Here is a 14,966-nt window from a genome sequence, read left to right as displayed (position 1 = left end):
TATCCTTGTTGACATTATTGTTGACCAAAGCACTTCTTTGCAAGGAGCATGAATCTTTGCCAACAAGGGCTATTGTTTCTTTAGATAAAGCCTTATAAAAAGTTCAGAAGGGAAATAATGGGCTACAATTTTAATCCAGCAGCTGGAGCCATTCATTGTTCAATATTACTAAGAGCTATAGTTTCAGTAAAAGTTGATCAACCTGAATATAAAGGTAGGCAAATTTATCTGTTAAGTATTTCTAGTCTCCTTCCAGATGCTGTTATTTGGTGTTGTCCCATCATTTAGTTCTCCTTCTGCTTCTTTTAGAAAGAAAAACTTTCTACTTTCAAAGAATTGAGAAAAGAAAGAAAGACAATATGATTCTCTAGGCCTAGGATTTTTTATTTCTTCCATTTAGTTATAAATCTGTTTTTTGTCAGATCAGAAAGATATGAATGATTCCTAGAAATTATCAGGTATTGACCCTATGACAAACTATATTTTGCTTTTGGTCATTATTCCCACTTGGCTACCATTTTTTTTGTGGTACTTATGGTTGGAGTATCAAGACTGTCAAAGTCTGATAAAAATTATGTTACAGGTTAGGCTTTGTTGCCGTTCCCTACCATCTAATATGAAAAAAAATTATGAAATGTTAAGAAAAGCTAGAACAAGCCTGGATGATCAGTGAAATAACGATCCTGATGTACTGTAGCTTAATGTGGAGTTTCTCAGCAGGTCAGATAACAGTAACACAAAGTCCTAGAAAAGAGAAATGGAAATATATCATAATATTTTTATGGTATTTGAAAGTAGAATATAGTTAAAGATTATATTCTAAGCCATAGAACACCCATTAAGTAATACAACAGAGTCATAGATAACAAAGCAACAAGGAAGATAAAGTAAAATCAATATGAAATTAATCCAGAAGAAGGCAGAAAAATAGGAAGAGAAAGGAAAATAACATGAAACAAATAAAAAAAAAAAGCAAGATTATAGACTTAAATTCAACCATCTCAATAATCACATTGTATATAGTCAAATCATCTCAATTAAAAGGCATTCATTATCAGATTGGATATCTAAAAAAGCAAGACTCATGATATGAGTTGCATTATGTCTCCTCAAAAAAGACATATTGAAGTTCTAACCCTTAATTCCTCAGAATGTGACTCTATTTTGAAAAATGATCTTTACAGTGATAATTAAGTTAAAATGAGGTCATTTAATGGCTGTCTGTCTTTCATAGCATACATTTGGAGGGACAACAGGGGGTAGATATTCACAGAGGGAAGACAATGTAGACAGAATGCCATGTGAAGACAGAAGATTGAAATGATGATTCATCTGAAACCCAAGGAATGCTTGACGCGCCAGAAGCTGGGAGAGAGGGAAGAAATCGTTTCTTCTCTAGCATCATAAAAGTAACATGGCCCTTCTGACACCTTGATTTAGTACTCTGGCCTGCAGAATTGTGAGACAATAAATTCCTGCAAATTAAATACTTTTTCTTTATAATAAATTAAGCAAGTATAGAGAAAACTACAAGTGTTTAGAAGACCTGAAAATAATACTGTTGAGCAACTTGACACAATTGACTTTTGTAGAGCACTACAGTCAGTAAGAGCATATGTATTATTTTTAAGTATACTTGGAAGAAGAACCCTATTCTATGCCATAAAGTAATTTTCAACAAATTTAAAATTACTCATGTCATACAAAGTATGTTCTTGACCACAGTGAAATTAAATATGGAAAGATAAAAGACTCTACCAAAAAACTGCTAGGACTCATAAACTAATTCAGTAAAGTTGCAGAATACAAAAATCAATGTATAGAAATCTGTTACATTTCTATACATCAAAAAGAAGCAGCACAAGGAGAAATCAAGGAATCAATTTCATTTACAATTGCACCCAAAACAATAAGATACCTACAAATAAACCTAGCCAAAGAGGTGAAAGCCCTGTACTCTGAAAACTGTAAAACACTGATGAAAGAAATTGAAAGAGTGCCGCCTGGGTGGCTCAGTTAGTTAGGAGTCTGATTTTTATCTCTGCTCAGATCATGATCTCAAAGTTTGGGAGTAAGCCCTGTTTCTGGCCCTGTTTTGTGCATGGAGCCTGCTTTGGATTCTCTCTTTCTCTCTCCCTCAGCCCCTACCCATCCCACACTCCCCAAAAGAAAGAAAGAGACAGATTGAAGATGATACAAAGAAATGGAAAGACATTCCATGCTCATGGATTGGAAGAATAAATATTATTAAAATATCTACACTTCCTAGAGCAATCTATACATTCAATGCAATCCCTAAAAAAATACTAGCAATATTTTTCACAAGACTAGAACAAACAATCCTAAAATTTATGTGGAACCACAAAAGACCCCAAATAGCCAAAGTAATCTTGAAAAAGAAAACTAAAGCTGGAAGCATTACAATTCTGGACTTTAAGTTATATTACAAAGCTGTAGTAATCGAAACAGTATGGTACTGGCACAAAGACATATAGATAACGGAACAGAATAGAAAACCCACAAATGAACCCATAACTATATGGTCAATTAATACAAAGCAAAAAAAGAATATCCATTGGAAAAAAAAAAACAGTCTCTTCAACAAATGGTGTTGGGAAATCGATACACCTGAATGTAACATTACACTGTGTGTTAACTAACTGAAATTTAAATAAAAAATGTTTTTAAAATCCCCAAATATTTGGAAATTAAACAACACAATTCTAAATATCCCATGTGTTAAAGGGGAAAAATCAAATAAACTAGTTTGAACTGAGTGAAAATAAAAAACAATATGTCGGTTTTTTAGCATATAGCTAAAGAAGTACTTAGACTCAAATTTTTAACAGTAAATGCCTAGATTAGAAATGGAAAGATCTTAAATGAAAGGCTTCAACTTCTACTTTATAAAACACCTATTAAGAATCAACATAGTTCAATGTATTAAAAATTAATTAATTAAAATTACAAGAGTTGTCTCAATAGGTGCTGAATAAGAACAAATAAAACCTTATGTGAGAAGAAGAAAGAAAAATAAATATCAATGTACATATCAATGACTCAATGAAACAGAAACAGAGAGGCAATATAGAAAATAAATGAAACCAAAAATTGCTTCTTTGAAAAGATCGTAGAATCAGTCAACCTATATGACCAGACTTTTAGCAGGGAGGAAAAAAATAAAAAACAAATGACCAATATCAAGAATGAGGGAGATCACTAGAAATTTTATGATATGAAAAGGATAATAATATGAGCAACTTTTTTGGTAGTAAATCTGATAAGTTAGATAAAATGGACAAATTCCTTGAAAGACACAATCTATCAAAGTTCATTGGAGAATAGATACTCTGAATAACAATATATCTCCCAAAGGAATCCAATTTGTAGTTTATATAATTCCCACATAAAACACTCTAGGCCCAGATAGTTTTTACTAATGAATTCCGCCAATCATTTACGAAAAGATCATTGTGATTCTACACAAACTCATCCAGAAAATTGAAGATAAGAAAATCTGATATTATAACCAAAAACATTAGGAGAAAGGAAAATAACAAACAACAAACCACTATCCTCATGTTCTTAATAAAATCTTATCAAATCCAATCAGACAATAAATAAAAAGAGAACATATCATAATCAAATGGGGTTAATTCTACAAATCCATAGTTGGTTTAATATTAGAACTTGATATACTTTACCATATCAACAAAAATTAAAAAATTAAAGCCATATTATCATCTCAGATTTAGACAAAACATTTGACAAAAATCTCATGCTGATTCTTATAAAAGCTGTCAGCAAACTAGAAATAAAAGGAAACTTCTTCAACCTGATAAAAAGCATTGTAGTAGTTACCTAATGCTACTATAATAAATGATGCAAAGTTGATGGCTTAAAGCAGCATAAATATATTATCTTCCGGTTCTGGAGATCAGAAATTTAAAATAGGTTGGCAGAGCTGTGTTACTTCTGGAAGTCTTAGGAAACAATCCGTTTTCTTTCCTTTTCCAGCTTTGAAAGTCTCCTCACATTTTTGGTTCATGACAAATGAATAAATATATTATGATATATCCGTATAAGGAAATATGATATGATAATTTTAAAAAAAATGAATTACTGATCACATTAAAAACATGAGTAAGTCCTAAAGTAATTTTGCTGAATGCCAAAAACCAAACCAAAAAGAATACATATACTATGATTTAATTTAAAAATTCTAGAAATTACCAACTAATCTTTAATGATAGAAATGAAATTAATGATTGCCTGAGGATGATAGGGGTGGGGAGATAAGAGATGAAGCGTTTAGAAGGCAATCTTACAAAGGGGCATGAGAACACTTTTTGGAGAAATAGATATATTTATTATTTTGATTATGGTTGTGGTTTAGTGGGTATATACATATGAGAAAACTTCAAATTGTGCACTTATATATATGTAATAATTGTGTGTCTGTTATACCTTAATAAAGCTGTTTCAAACCAGATTAACAAAATCCTTGAACAGTTTTTGGCCTTTCATGTTCCCAAAACTAAAATTCATATCACAATAAATAGCAAGTATGCTAGTTTAGCTTGACCTGAGAATTTGGATACATATCTAAGATTCTTCACTCTGTCAAGTATACCACCAGATATTAACTGTGGATCAGATTCCATAGAATTTAAACACCCATGGCACTTCCAAAGCATGAATCTGAAACAAATCAAAAACAAATTCAACTTAGTGACACTCAAGGAAGAACTCATATCTTTGTGAATATTGAGAATTCTTAGATGTTACAATCTCTCAGATGTCTGAACACATTTATGTTGTGCTTTAAAATTCAATAAACAACAACAACAAAAAATCTCTGTTGCTGGGAAAGGAAGAGGAGTTAGTGAGGATGAGAAGGGAGAATTAATAGTGAAATTTAGTGATCTAACGATCACCAAAAAGTAATATTTCAGTTATTACTCCACCGTAAATATTCTTAACTGTCATCCAAGAAAACTCCCGAAGTCCAAGAATGGGCTCAAAACATATGAAAATGTTTCTTTGTTTCTTGAATACATGTGCATTTTTCCTGAGCAGAGGGCACATAGTTAGGATCAAAGTATGAAGAGGACTCATAATTCAAAATATTAATGACTACTCAATGATCTATCTCAAGAAAATATTTATGGCAAATTCTGATGAAAACCTTCTAGTCTGTTTGATCTCCTTTTCTCTACTGAGCTGGCTCTAGTCTGTTTGATCTCCTTTTCTCTATTGAGATGACTCTATGACCAGCTGGCTTATTTTTATGAGCTTGTCATGGATAGTGTGGCTGTCAGACTCTTTAGAAATGAGAAAAAGGCCCTTGCCAAATGCGTTATTCAGGATTTTCCAAATTAAATGCTAGTTTGCTGAATAAGAGAAAACTGAGCCTGCCAAATCTTTCCAAGTTCTCTCATCACATGTATAGAGTTATCAGATTAAGTGGAGACAATCATAAGTTTAAACTATTATGTCAGTATTATTTTTTATGTCGGTATTTTTATTGTCAGTATTTTTATTACAAATATCCAGTTGGGACAACATTTGATAAATTAATGGATGCCAGCCAATTTAAAGGTAGTCAAATAATTTATCCTACAGAACCACCTGTATATGTTTTCTTAAGTACTTACAACATTTTAACATCAACTTTTTGAAGCATTTTTGATGGTGATGATAAAATGCAAATATACTCATTCTCTGTGTTAGGAGGTATACGCATATCTGAGTAAGCCTTCAGCAGGGTCTGTCCCTTCAGTTGTCCTCTTTCACATTTTCTTTCTCAACTATTACAGTAATCTATAGCTATTATGATCTTATCTTTTCTGGCAAAGCATCGTAAGAGATTGGTCAGTTAAATAACAGTTAAATAATGTTGAACAATGAACTGTTCTAGAAACTCCAGGTTCTCTCAAACCATTTTGCTTCAGTCAATTATATTTGAAGTGCTTAGATGCTGAGAACATACTTCTCTATGAAGTGCTATTATTTACTGTGTATTTCCATCTATCTCTTCTTTTCCATGTCTTAGAAATGAGCAGAAAAACTGATTAGAACCCAGTAGTAATGGCCCTGCTTTTAAATATCTGTGCTCAGTACAGTCCTCTCATATTCTTTGAGTTATCCTCCACTTTTTCATTATCAGTTTTCTCCAATTTTCATTCCTACCCAATGCCAGTGTCATTTTTATTTAAAAAAATTTTTCTTTTTGTGAGTCAAATTCTTGGTAATCAGAGCCCTCTTCCATTCTCTCTGGCCATAATTCTTTCTCAGCTATACTTTACATTTATTTATTTATTTATTTATTTATTTATTTATTTATTTATTTATATTTAAGTACTTATTTTAGAGAGAGAGCAACAAAGCAAGTGAAGGGAGGAAGGGCAAAGGGAGAGGGAAAAAGAAACTTAGGCAGAGTCCATGCTGAGCATGGAGCCAAACATGGGGCTTAATCTCACAACCCTGAGATCATGACCTGAGCCCAAACAGAGTTGTTCGCTTAACCGACTGCAAGACTCAGGCACCCCTACCTTTTTTTAAATATAAAGAAGCATGTTTGTCACAGTTGTTGTTTTCACCTACCCTATCTCTTCTACTTTGAGGTGGAAAGGAGGTTCTGCTCAGTTACGGTCTCATTTTGGGTGACCTTAACATCTGTTTCTTTTTTATTCATTGTCAACTTCAAAAACATATTAATACTGGGGAAATAATCGAATGATAAATTATCTCAGAGCAGGGAAATTATAGCAACTCTCTTCACTGAAGTGAATCTGTGAAAATAATACTTACTAAAAATGAACAAACAGGTAAGTAATCTCTGAACCCAAACAAACACCTCTTTAAAGATGTTTTTCTGTCATTTAAAAAAATATCTCAGAGTATTCTCAATTTTTCATTCAATGTCACACAATATATATTCATTTTGTGGCATTTTATTCAATAACACAAATTTGCTCATCATATATTCTACTGGTCTATCACTGGACTCTTTTTTCCTGGGTTATCTAAATAAGTGGATGGTGCCCTGCTGACATTGGAATAGTTCACATGATGTAATATCGGTGTCTTGGATCTATTTATATGAAACTGTATGTACATTCAAGGGGAAATAACATGATTCTATTTCAGAAGCAGTAAAGTGTGGCAGCCACACTTTACTGGTTGCAGGTTGGCTTGTAGGGAAATAAGCAAGAGGTAAAAGGGTGTAGCCTGACTCTATTCCTAGTCTATCACAAAAATGACATGATAGATCAAGAGGTTTTTCCCATCTAAAAAGCAGTCCTGAATTTAGAAATACAAAGGCCATAGTGAGATTTTTTTTTAAAGATCTACCCAGCTTACATTCCTTTCTATGAAGCTAAACAGATCCCTTTTTCTCACAAGTACTTCTGCTAAAAATAACTTAACTGGGTACTAAATTTTAGATCAAAGTTATTTTCCTATATGTATTATAGAGATTGCATATTACTATAAAAAAATCACATGTTTAGAGTCAAATAAATGTAGGTTAGATTTCAATTCCACAATTTTCTGACTATAGAATCTTGGTCATAATTGAATCTCAGTTTCCTCAAACGGGAATATATTACCCATCTCTCAGGGAGGTTATTTTAATTAAAGAGATAAAATGTGCATGCATGTTATATGCAGCAGGTGCTCAATTAATGATAATATGATTCTTTTTTTTTTAATTTATGATAGTCACAGAGAGAGAGAGAGAGAGAGAGAGAGAGGCAGAGACATAGGCAGAGGGAGAAGCAGGCTCCATGCACCGGGAGCCCGACGTGGGATTCGATCCTGGGCCTCCAGGATCGCGCCCTGGGCCAAAGGCAGGCGCTAAACCGCTGCGCCACCCAGGGATCCCTGATAATATGATTCTTATTAGATGTTGCTTATTATTCTGGTACTCAGTGTTATATAAACTGTCTGATGTATCTTAATTTTAACTTCTGTCCTGAGGTCAAGATTCAGTTGCTTGTTTATTTTCTGTATTCTGGACAGAAAGATGACTTTTAATTTGTGATTACAACTCAAACATTACACCAGCATATATCTAAATCTTTCTTTCTTTTTGTTGTTTTTTTTCCTGGAATGTGCTGAACTATTTGGACACATAAGCAAGTGCTTTTTCACTTCAGAAAATTGTTTTTTTATTTATATTTTCACTGTTATTTATTCTGATTTGCCTAGGATTTCTTCTTACTTTTTTGGTCAAATCTATATTGATTCTCTATTTTTATTATGTGTTTTCATCTTCTCTATCATAATTTTCTCATCTTTGTTCTTTCCCACTATGTCTGGAAAAGCTTTGGAAGGTTCTTTATATCACTGATTTAATTTTATGTAATATTATTTCTGCTTCTTTGCTTCTGCAATGAATTTTAATCATGCTATTTTTTTCTTACTGTCTTGAAATCCTAATTTAGTCACCTCTCTTTTTATCTCTTTATGCTCTCCTTTTAGCTAATCATGTTTTCCCCTTACTGTTTTCTGCTCCCGTTTCGAAGAGGCCAAGACTTCTTGCATTCTATGAAGGATGTCTATTCATTTTCTAAACCTTAGAATGGATAATATATTAGTCTATTTTCAGAAATATTTTCTTCCTCTGAGTTTTTGGTTTTTAGCTGCTGTTTCATTTTCCTTACTCTATAGTATTTTTACATTGCTTTTTCTTTTTCTTGTTCTTTGGTCATCACTGGATGAAGCCAAATCTTTTCAGCATTTGTATTGGTCAACAGACAAATTATGTGGATTGCCCTTGGCCCAATCCATACATTCTTAGATAATGGTTAAATCTCCTTCAAATCTATAACTGGAGAGAAGATTGATAAAAACAGCTCCTGAATCAATTTTCAATTTCTTGTAAAAATATGCCTAGTTCAGCTATATTCCACTATAGCTGCTATTTATCCTACAGAAAATTTCCTGTTCTTTTCTATTCTGAATGATAAGCTGTATGGATTACTGCAGTTCTCAGGACATATTTTTTCTAGGAATTTCTGGTAGAGTTCAATTTTGCTGTAGTGTTTTATTTGTGGGAACTACATATCTTTGACAATAATGCTTCATTACTTAGACCCCCCCACTGTCCCACTGACTTTCTGGGATTTTCTTTCTTTGATTAAATAAACAAAGAATAGTAGTCAGGAGGCAAAAAAATGAAGTGTAACCACATTATTCTGGTTGTCCCAAAACATAATAGATGCATGATAGGACAATAACTTAATATTTTGCTTGCTATTGATGTCGAGGATCCAGTCACTGAAACTTCAGTGGGACAGGTGTAAAGTATTATCTTAATAAGGTGAAATCTAGATCACCTATGAGGTGACCTTTAGAAAGTTTTTGGCTTTTCTAATCATACCAACTCTCACATACTTATCAAAGACTCCTTGCAAAATCTGAATTTAGATAAATTATCAACCTTAGTGTTTAGCGTTGTTTTTGTAACATTTGCTATCATTGTCTTCATAGATCTTTCAATGGGACGTAAGGGAGAAGATACTGGGAACAACCAGCCAAATGCTATTTAAATGAAAGGTCTAGGTGGGCATATTTTTGCTTCATTGATTGATTAACTTTGTTTTTTTGTTAAAATATATTAAGAATTAACTTTTTTTAAAAATATATTAAGAATCAGTTCTATTACTGGTGGGTTAGACATTTATTCCATTGTTTTATTCATAAGCATCTTCTATACTTTGCTGGTCTTGAAATTCCCGGATTTCTCTGGTGTCACTCTTGTGTCCTCATCACATGTTACTGCCAAGAGTTGTATTGCAGAAATAAAAAAGTAGAGAAGTTCAAAAGCATCTATAGACTTGTTTATGTATAATTTTTTATTTGAGTGAAGAATTGTTCATTTTTTTAACTTTTTAGAGAATTATATTGAGGGAGGGAGAGTACAAGCTGGGGATAGGGGCAGAGGGAGAGGGAAAAGGAGACTCCCCACTGAGCACAGAGCCCCACATGAGGTTTGATTCCCAGGACCCCGAGATCATGACCTGAGCTGAAGGCAGACACTTAACCTACTGAACCACTTACACCTAGGCCCCAAGAATTATTTTTGAAAAAAGATTGGAAAAATAACTAATGAATTCTGAACATCTACACTGACCAGCATTGTGCTAAGTGCCTTGATGTATTTTTTTCCCATTTTAACTTTTGAAAGAGAGGACGTTTAACTATCGTTAACACAGAAGAGGTAAAAAATGAGCCTCAGAGGGGTCAAGTAAGCGGTTTAATGTCACAGCTAAATTTTTATCCCAGCCTAAATCTGTATGGATCAGAGTCCCTGGCTTTTCCAGCACACCATGATGAATCTCTAACATATGAAAGCAATGGACATGCCCATTTTGAGTACTGTCTTTATGCAAATTTTTAACCAAAATATAAAGAATTGGGACGCTTGGGTGGCTCAGTGGTTGAGCGTCTGCCTTTGGCTCAAGGCAATATCCCAGGACTCTGGGATTGAGTCCAATATCAGGCTTCCTGCATGAAGCCTGCTTCTCCCTCTGCCTATGTCTCTCTCTCTCTCTCATGAATAAAATCTTTTAAAAAAATATTAATAAATTGTGATGAAGACAACATTTCCAGATCTTTGTTATTCTATCTTTTGCTGCAAGACAAAGTTTGGCAAAGTAAAAGTTACAATATTTTAAAAATCTTTCTACTTTATCATAATGCACCATGAACTGTTTTCAAAATTAAAAAATTTGATTCATCATTCCTGCATTTTATATAATAATATACTACTTGAAAATGCTTGTTTTGATAGCTGGAATCCATTATTAATAATTCTTAGAAAACAAAGGCTTCCAGATAGAAAGACATTGAAAGTGAGTTGTTGGGTTTATTCTCTACCCTACCACCTGGGAAATGCTAGGGATCCTACCTCTTTTTGTATAAGTCAACTCTAGCTCCTGGCAAGATGCTACACTACTGTGCTCCAGTGGCCATAAAGCCTGCTATGAAAGGTTCAAATTTGCTGTAGTAGAATTAGTGTAAGTTTGTGGGCAAAACACGGATTAAAGCAGTAGCTGTGGAGAGGAAGCAACAGTGAGACAGTCTCCAAGGAAACGCAAGTAGATAAAGGCTATTTATGGGCCAGATGGAAAGAACTTAGGGGATATAAGGTGAGCTGCAGAGCTAGGAATTCTGCTTGAAAATAAAACATGAGAGAACAGGATGGGGTCTAGCTCTGGAGAAATAAACATAGGACAGGCGCAAATGGATGCAAGTCAAGCTAGCTTTAGGCTTTTTTGCTGTTCCTTTTCTAACTCCCTTAGTTGTAAGATAGGTCATGTATTTGAGGTTTTTCTTGCTTCTTGAGGTCGGCTGTATTGCTATATACTTCCCTCATATGACTACCTTTGCTTCATCTTAAAGGTTCTGGACTGTCATGTTTTCATTTTCATTTGCTTCCATGCATTTTTTTCATTTCTTCTTTAATTTCCTGGTTGGCCCATTGATTTTTAGGAGGATGTTCTTTCACTGCTATGTATTTGTGGTCTTTCTAAAGTTTTTCTTTTGGTTGACTTCGAATTTCACAATGTTGTGGTCAGAAAATATGCATGGTATGACCTCAATCTTTCTGTATTTATTGAGGCTTGATTTGTGACCAAGTATGTGGTCTATTCTGGAGAATATTCCATGTGCATTCCAAAAGAATGTGCATTCTGCCTTAGGAGGAAATGTTCTGAATATATCTTTTAAGTCCATCTGGTCCAGTGTGTCATTCAAAGTCATAGTTTCTTTGTTGATTCACCTAGATGATCTGTCTACTGCTGTAAGTGGGGTGTTAAAATCACCTATTATTGTATTATTATCAATGAATTTCATTATGTTTGTTATATATTGATTTCTATATTTTGGTGCTCCCAGGTTGGGGGCACAAATATCTATAATTGTTAGATCTTCTTGTTGAATATACACCTTTATTATAATATAGTGCCCTTCTTCACCTCTTGTTACAGCCTTTGATTTAAAAATCTAGTTTGTTTGATATAAATATGGTTACTTCAGCTTTCTTTTGACATCCATTAGCATGATAGATGGTTCTCCATCCCCTCACTTTCAATCTGGAAGTGTCTTTTGGTCTAAAATGAGTCTCTTATAAGCATCATATAGATGGTCTTGTTTTTTTTATCCATTCTAATACCCTTTTGACTGGAACATTTAGTCCATTTACTTTTGGGGTAATTATTGATAGATATGAATTTAGTTGCATTGTATTACCTGTAAAGTCATTGTTTCTGGATAATTTCTATTCCATTCTAGTCTTTGTTGCTTTTGGTCTTTCCCACTCAGAGAGTCCCCTTTACTCTTTCCTATAGGGCTGGTTTAGTTGTCACAAACTTCTTTAGTTTTTATCTGTCTGAGAAACTCTTTTTTTTTTTTTTTTTCTACTTCTATTCTGCATGACAGCCTTGCTGGATAAAGTAATCTTGGCTGCATATTTTCCCATTTAGCATATTGAATATATCATGCCACTTTCTTCTGGCCTGTCAAGTTTCTGTGGATAGAGCCACTGCTAAGCTGATTTGTCTTCCCTTGTAGGTTAGGAATTTCTCTTCCTTGATGTTTTCAGGATTCTTTCCTTATTTCCATATTTTGCAAATTTTACTACAATACATCTTGTTATTGGCTGGTTTGTTGTTTTTGATGATGTTCTCGGTGCCTCTTGAATTTGGCCATCTGTTTCTTTCCCCAAATTAGGGAAATTTTCAGCTATAATTTCCTCAAATAAATCTTTATCCCCCTTTCCCCCTCTCTTCTTCTTCTGGGACTCCTATGACATGAATGTTATTATGCTTCATGGAATTACTGAGTTCCCTAAGTCTAACTTCATGAGCCAATATTTTTCTTTCCCTCTTCTTTCTACCTTCTTATTTTCCATAAGCTTATCTTCTATATCACTTATTCATTCCTATATTTCTTCCATCCTTATGGTTATTACATCGGTTGGTTTAGCATCTTGGTTACAGGATTTTTTATTGTGGCCTGATTAGTTTTTAGGTCTTTTATCTCTGTGATAAGAGTGTCTCTTGTTTCTTTTATGCTTTTCTCAAGCTCAGCTAGTATCCTTATGATTGTTGTTTTAAATTCTGTTTCAAGCATATTGCTTATATCTATTTTGATTAACTCCCCGACAGTTACCTCTTCTTGTTCTTTCTTTTGGTATGAATTCCTCTGTCTTGGCATTTTGTGTAGGTCTCTATTTTTTGTGTGTTAGAAAAACCTGTGCTGGTCCTATTTCCACTAGAGCTGAAGCTTTTCAGCACTCCATGATCATCAGGCTTGTGTTTGTTGGGTTTGTGATGGTCTTATGGGGGAGGGGCCTGCTGTGCTCTGGTTCTCAATCACACTTGCCCTATTTAAAAAGGCACCTGTAAGGTACAGGGGTTTGGGGCTTGGTGTAAGCAACTCAAGCCTCCACCATGTGGACTGTGCCCCTCGCTGAAGTCCACCTGAGGTGATGGGAGGGGTGAAAAATGGCACAGGCCTACTCTTCCCTGGAGAGGGGAGTTTGTGCCTACCACTGTTTGGGAAGCCCTAACAAAAGAGCGAACAATTCCCCTCTTGGGTCCTAGGCTTCTATCAGATCCCTGCCTTCACCTTGTCTGTGTCTGAGCCATCTGCCCATCTGGCAGCACAGTACTCCTGTGTTTTATCTCAGGAATGTGGCTGGGTTCCAAAACTCCAAATTTTAGGGACTCAGCACAGCCCAGACCCATGCCAATCCTTTGGGGGAGGGACTCACTTGCCATGCTGTGGCTGGTGCCAGTTTGTCCCAGAAGGGCAGTCACATGGATATGCAGGAGCTTGGAATTTATGGTAAAGCTAACAAAAAGCCAGTATCTAGATTAGCCACACTCAGCAGGCATCTTGGCTTCTATGCCAATGAATGGGGCAGTTCAATGGCACCTGCCACCTCTTTTGTCCCCAGAGAAGCAGTGCCACCTCTCTTAAATGCAGAAAGAGAAGGAGAACTGTCTCTCCTGGTGCAACCCAGGCAATCCTCAGAGCACACTGTCTGCTCCCAGGTTTCTGCCCTCCTTCTCCAGAGGAGCACCACTATGCCCACCAGGCTCCACTCAGAGATGGCACAGACTTCTAAAGCTTCATACCTTCAGCTTTACTGCTTTTAAAACTTGCAATAATCAGCCCCTTTCATTATCCCAGTCAATGGTTTTGGGGAAGTGTTTTTCTTGTGCAATCCCCTACATGCTGCTTTCTCACTCCCCCAAATCTCATGCACTTCCTGCCTTCCACGATGTGACCTCTTTCTCCCCTCTGGTTTGCAATTTGTTCTTTCAGTCCTCAGATGGATTTCCTGGGTGTTTAAAATGATCTGATAATTATCTAGTTGTGTTCGAGGGAGAAGCAAGTATAAGGCCCTCCTACTACTCCACCATCTTAAGTCCTCCCTTCTGGCTGTAGGTTTAGTAAAGATGCAGTTTTATGAGTGAAAAGTGAAACCCATATTACAGAATTAAGAATAATAAGAGAGACAGTGATATATATTAATGGTATATAAAATGTAGGGTGACCATACAATTACATATAGAGAATATATGTTATTTAATAGATGCCTAACAGTTGGGCATAAGTTTACAACAAAATACTAATAACTAAGAGCTCAGAACATTATGATTCTGGGGTCCACAATCAACTGTTCCTAAGGATAATTGGTGACACCCTTAGTTATTCACTTCTCTTTTACTTCACACTTTAGTCACAGAAATAATCCATCTTAGACTGGCCAACTCATTATACAGGTGATACAAATCATAACTATTTCTTTGTCTCCAAGTTAACCTAAGTGTTCAAATTAATTTAATTAATTACTTAATTGTTCAAATTTAAGGGTAAAAATTTATTTCATTAATGATGGTTCTCTTGCTTTAGGTTAGTTGTGTTTTTATTTCTTTGCTACAACA

Source organism: Canis lupus, chromosome 15, assembly GCF_011100685.1.
Source record: "Canis lupus familiaris isolate Mischka breed German Shepherd chromosome 15, alternate assembly UU_Cfam_GSD_1.0, whole genome shotgun sequence".
In the NCBI taxonomy this organism is placed as follows: Eukaryota; Metazoa; Chordata; class Mammalia; order Carnivora; family Canidae; genus Canis; species Canis lupus.
Note: the sequence above shows the minus strand (reverse complement) of the source record.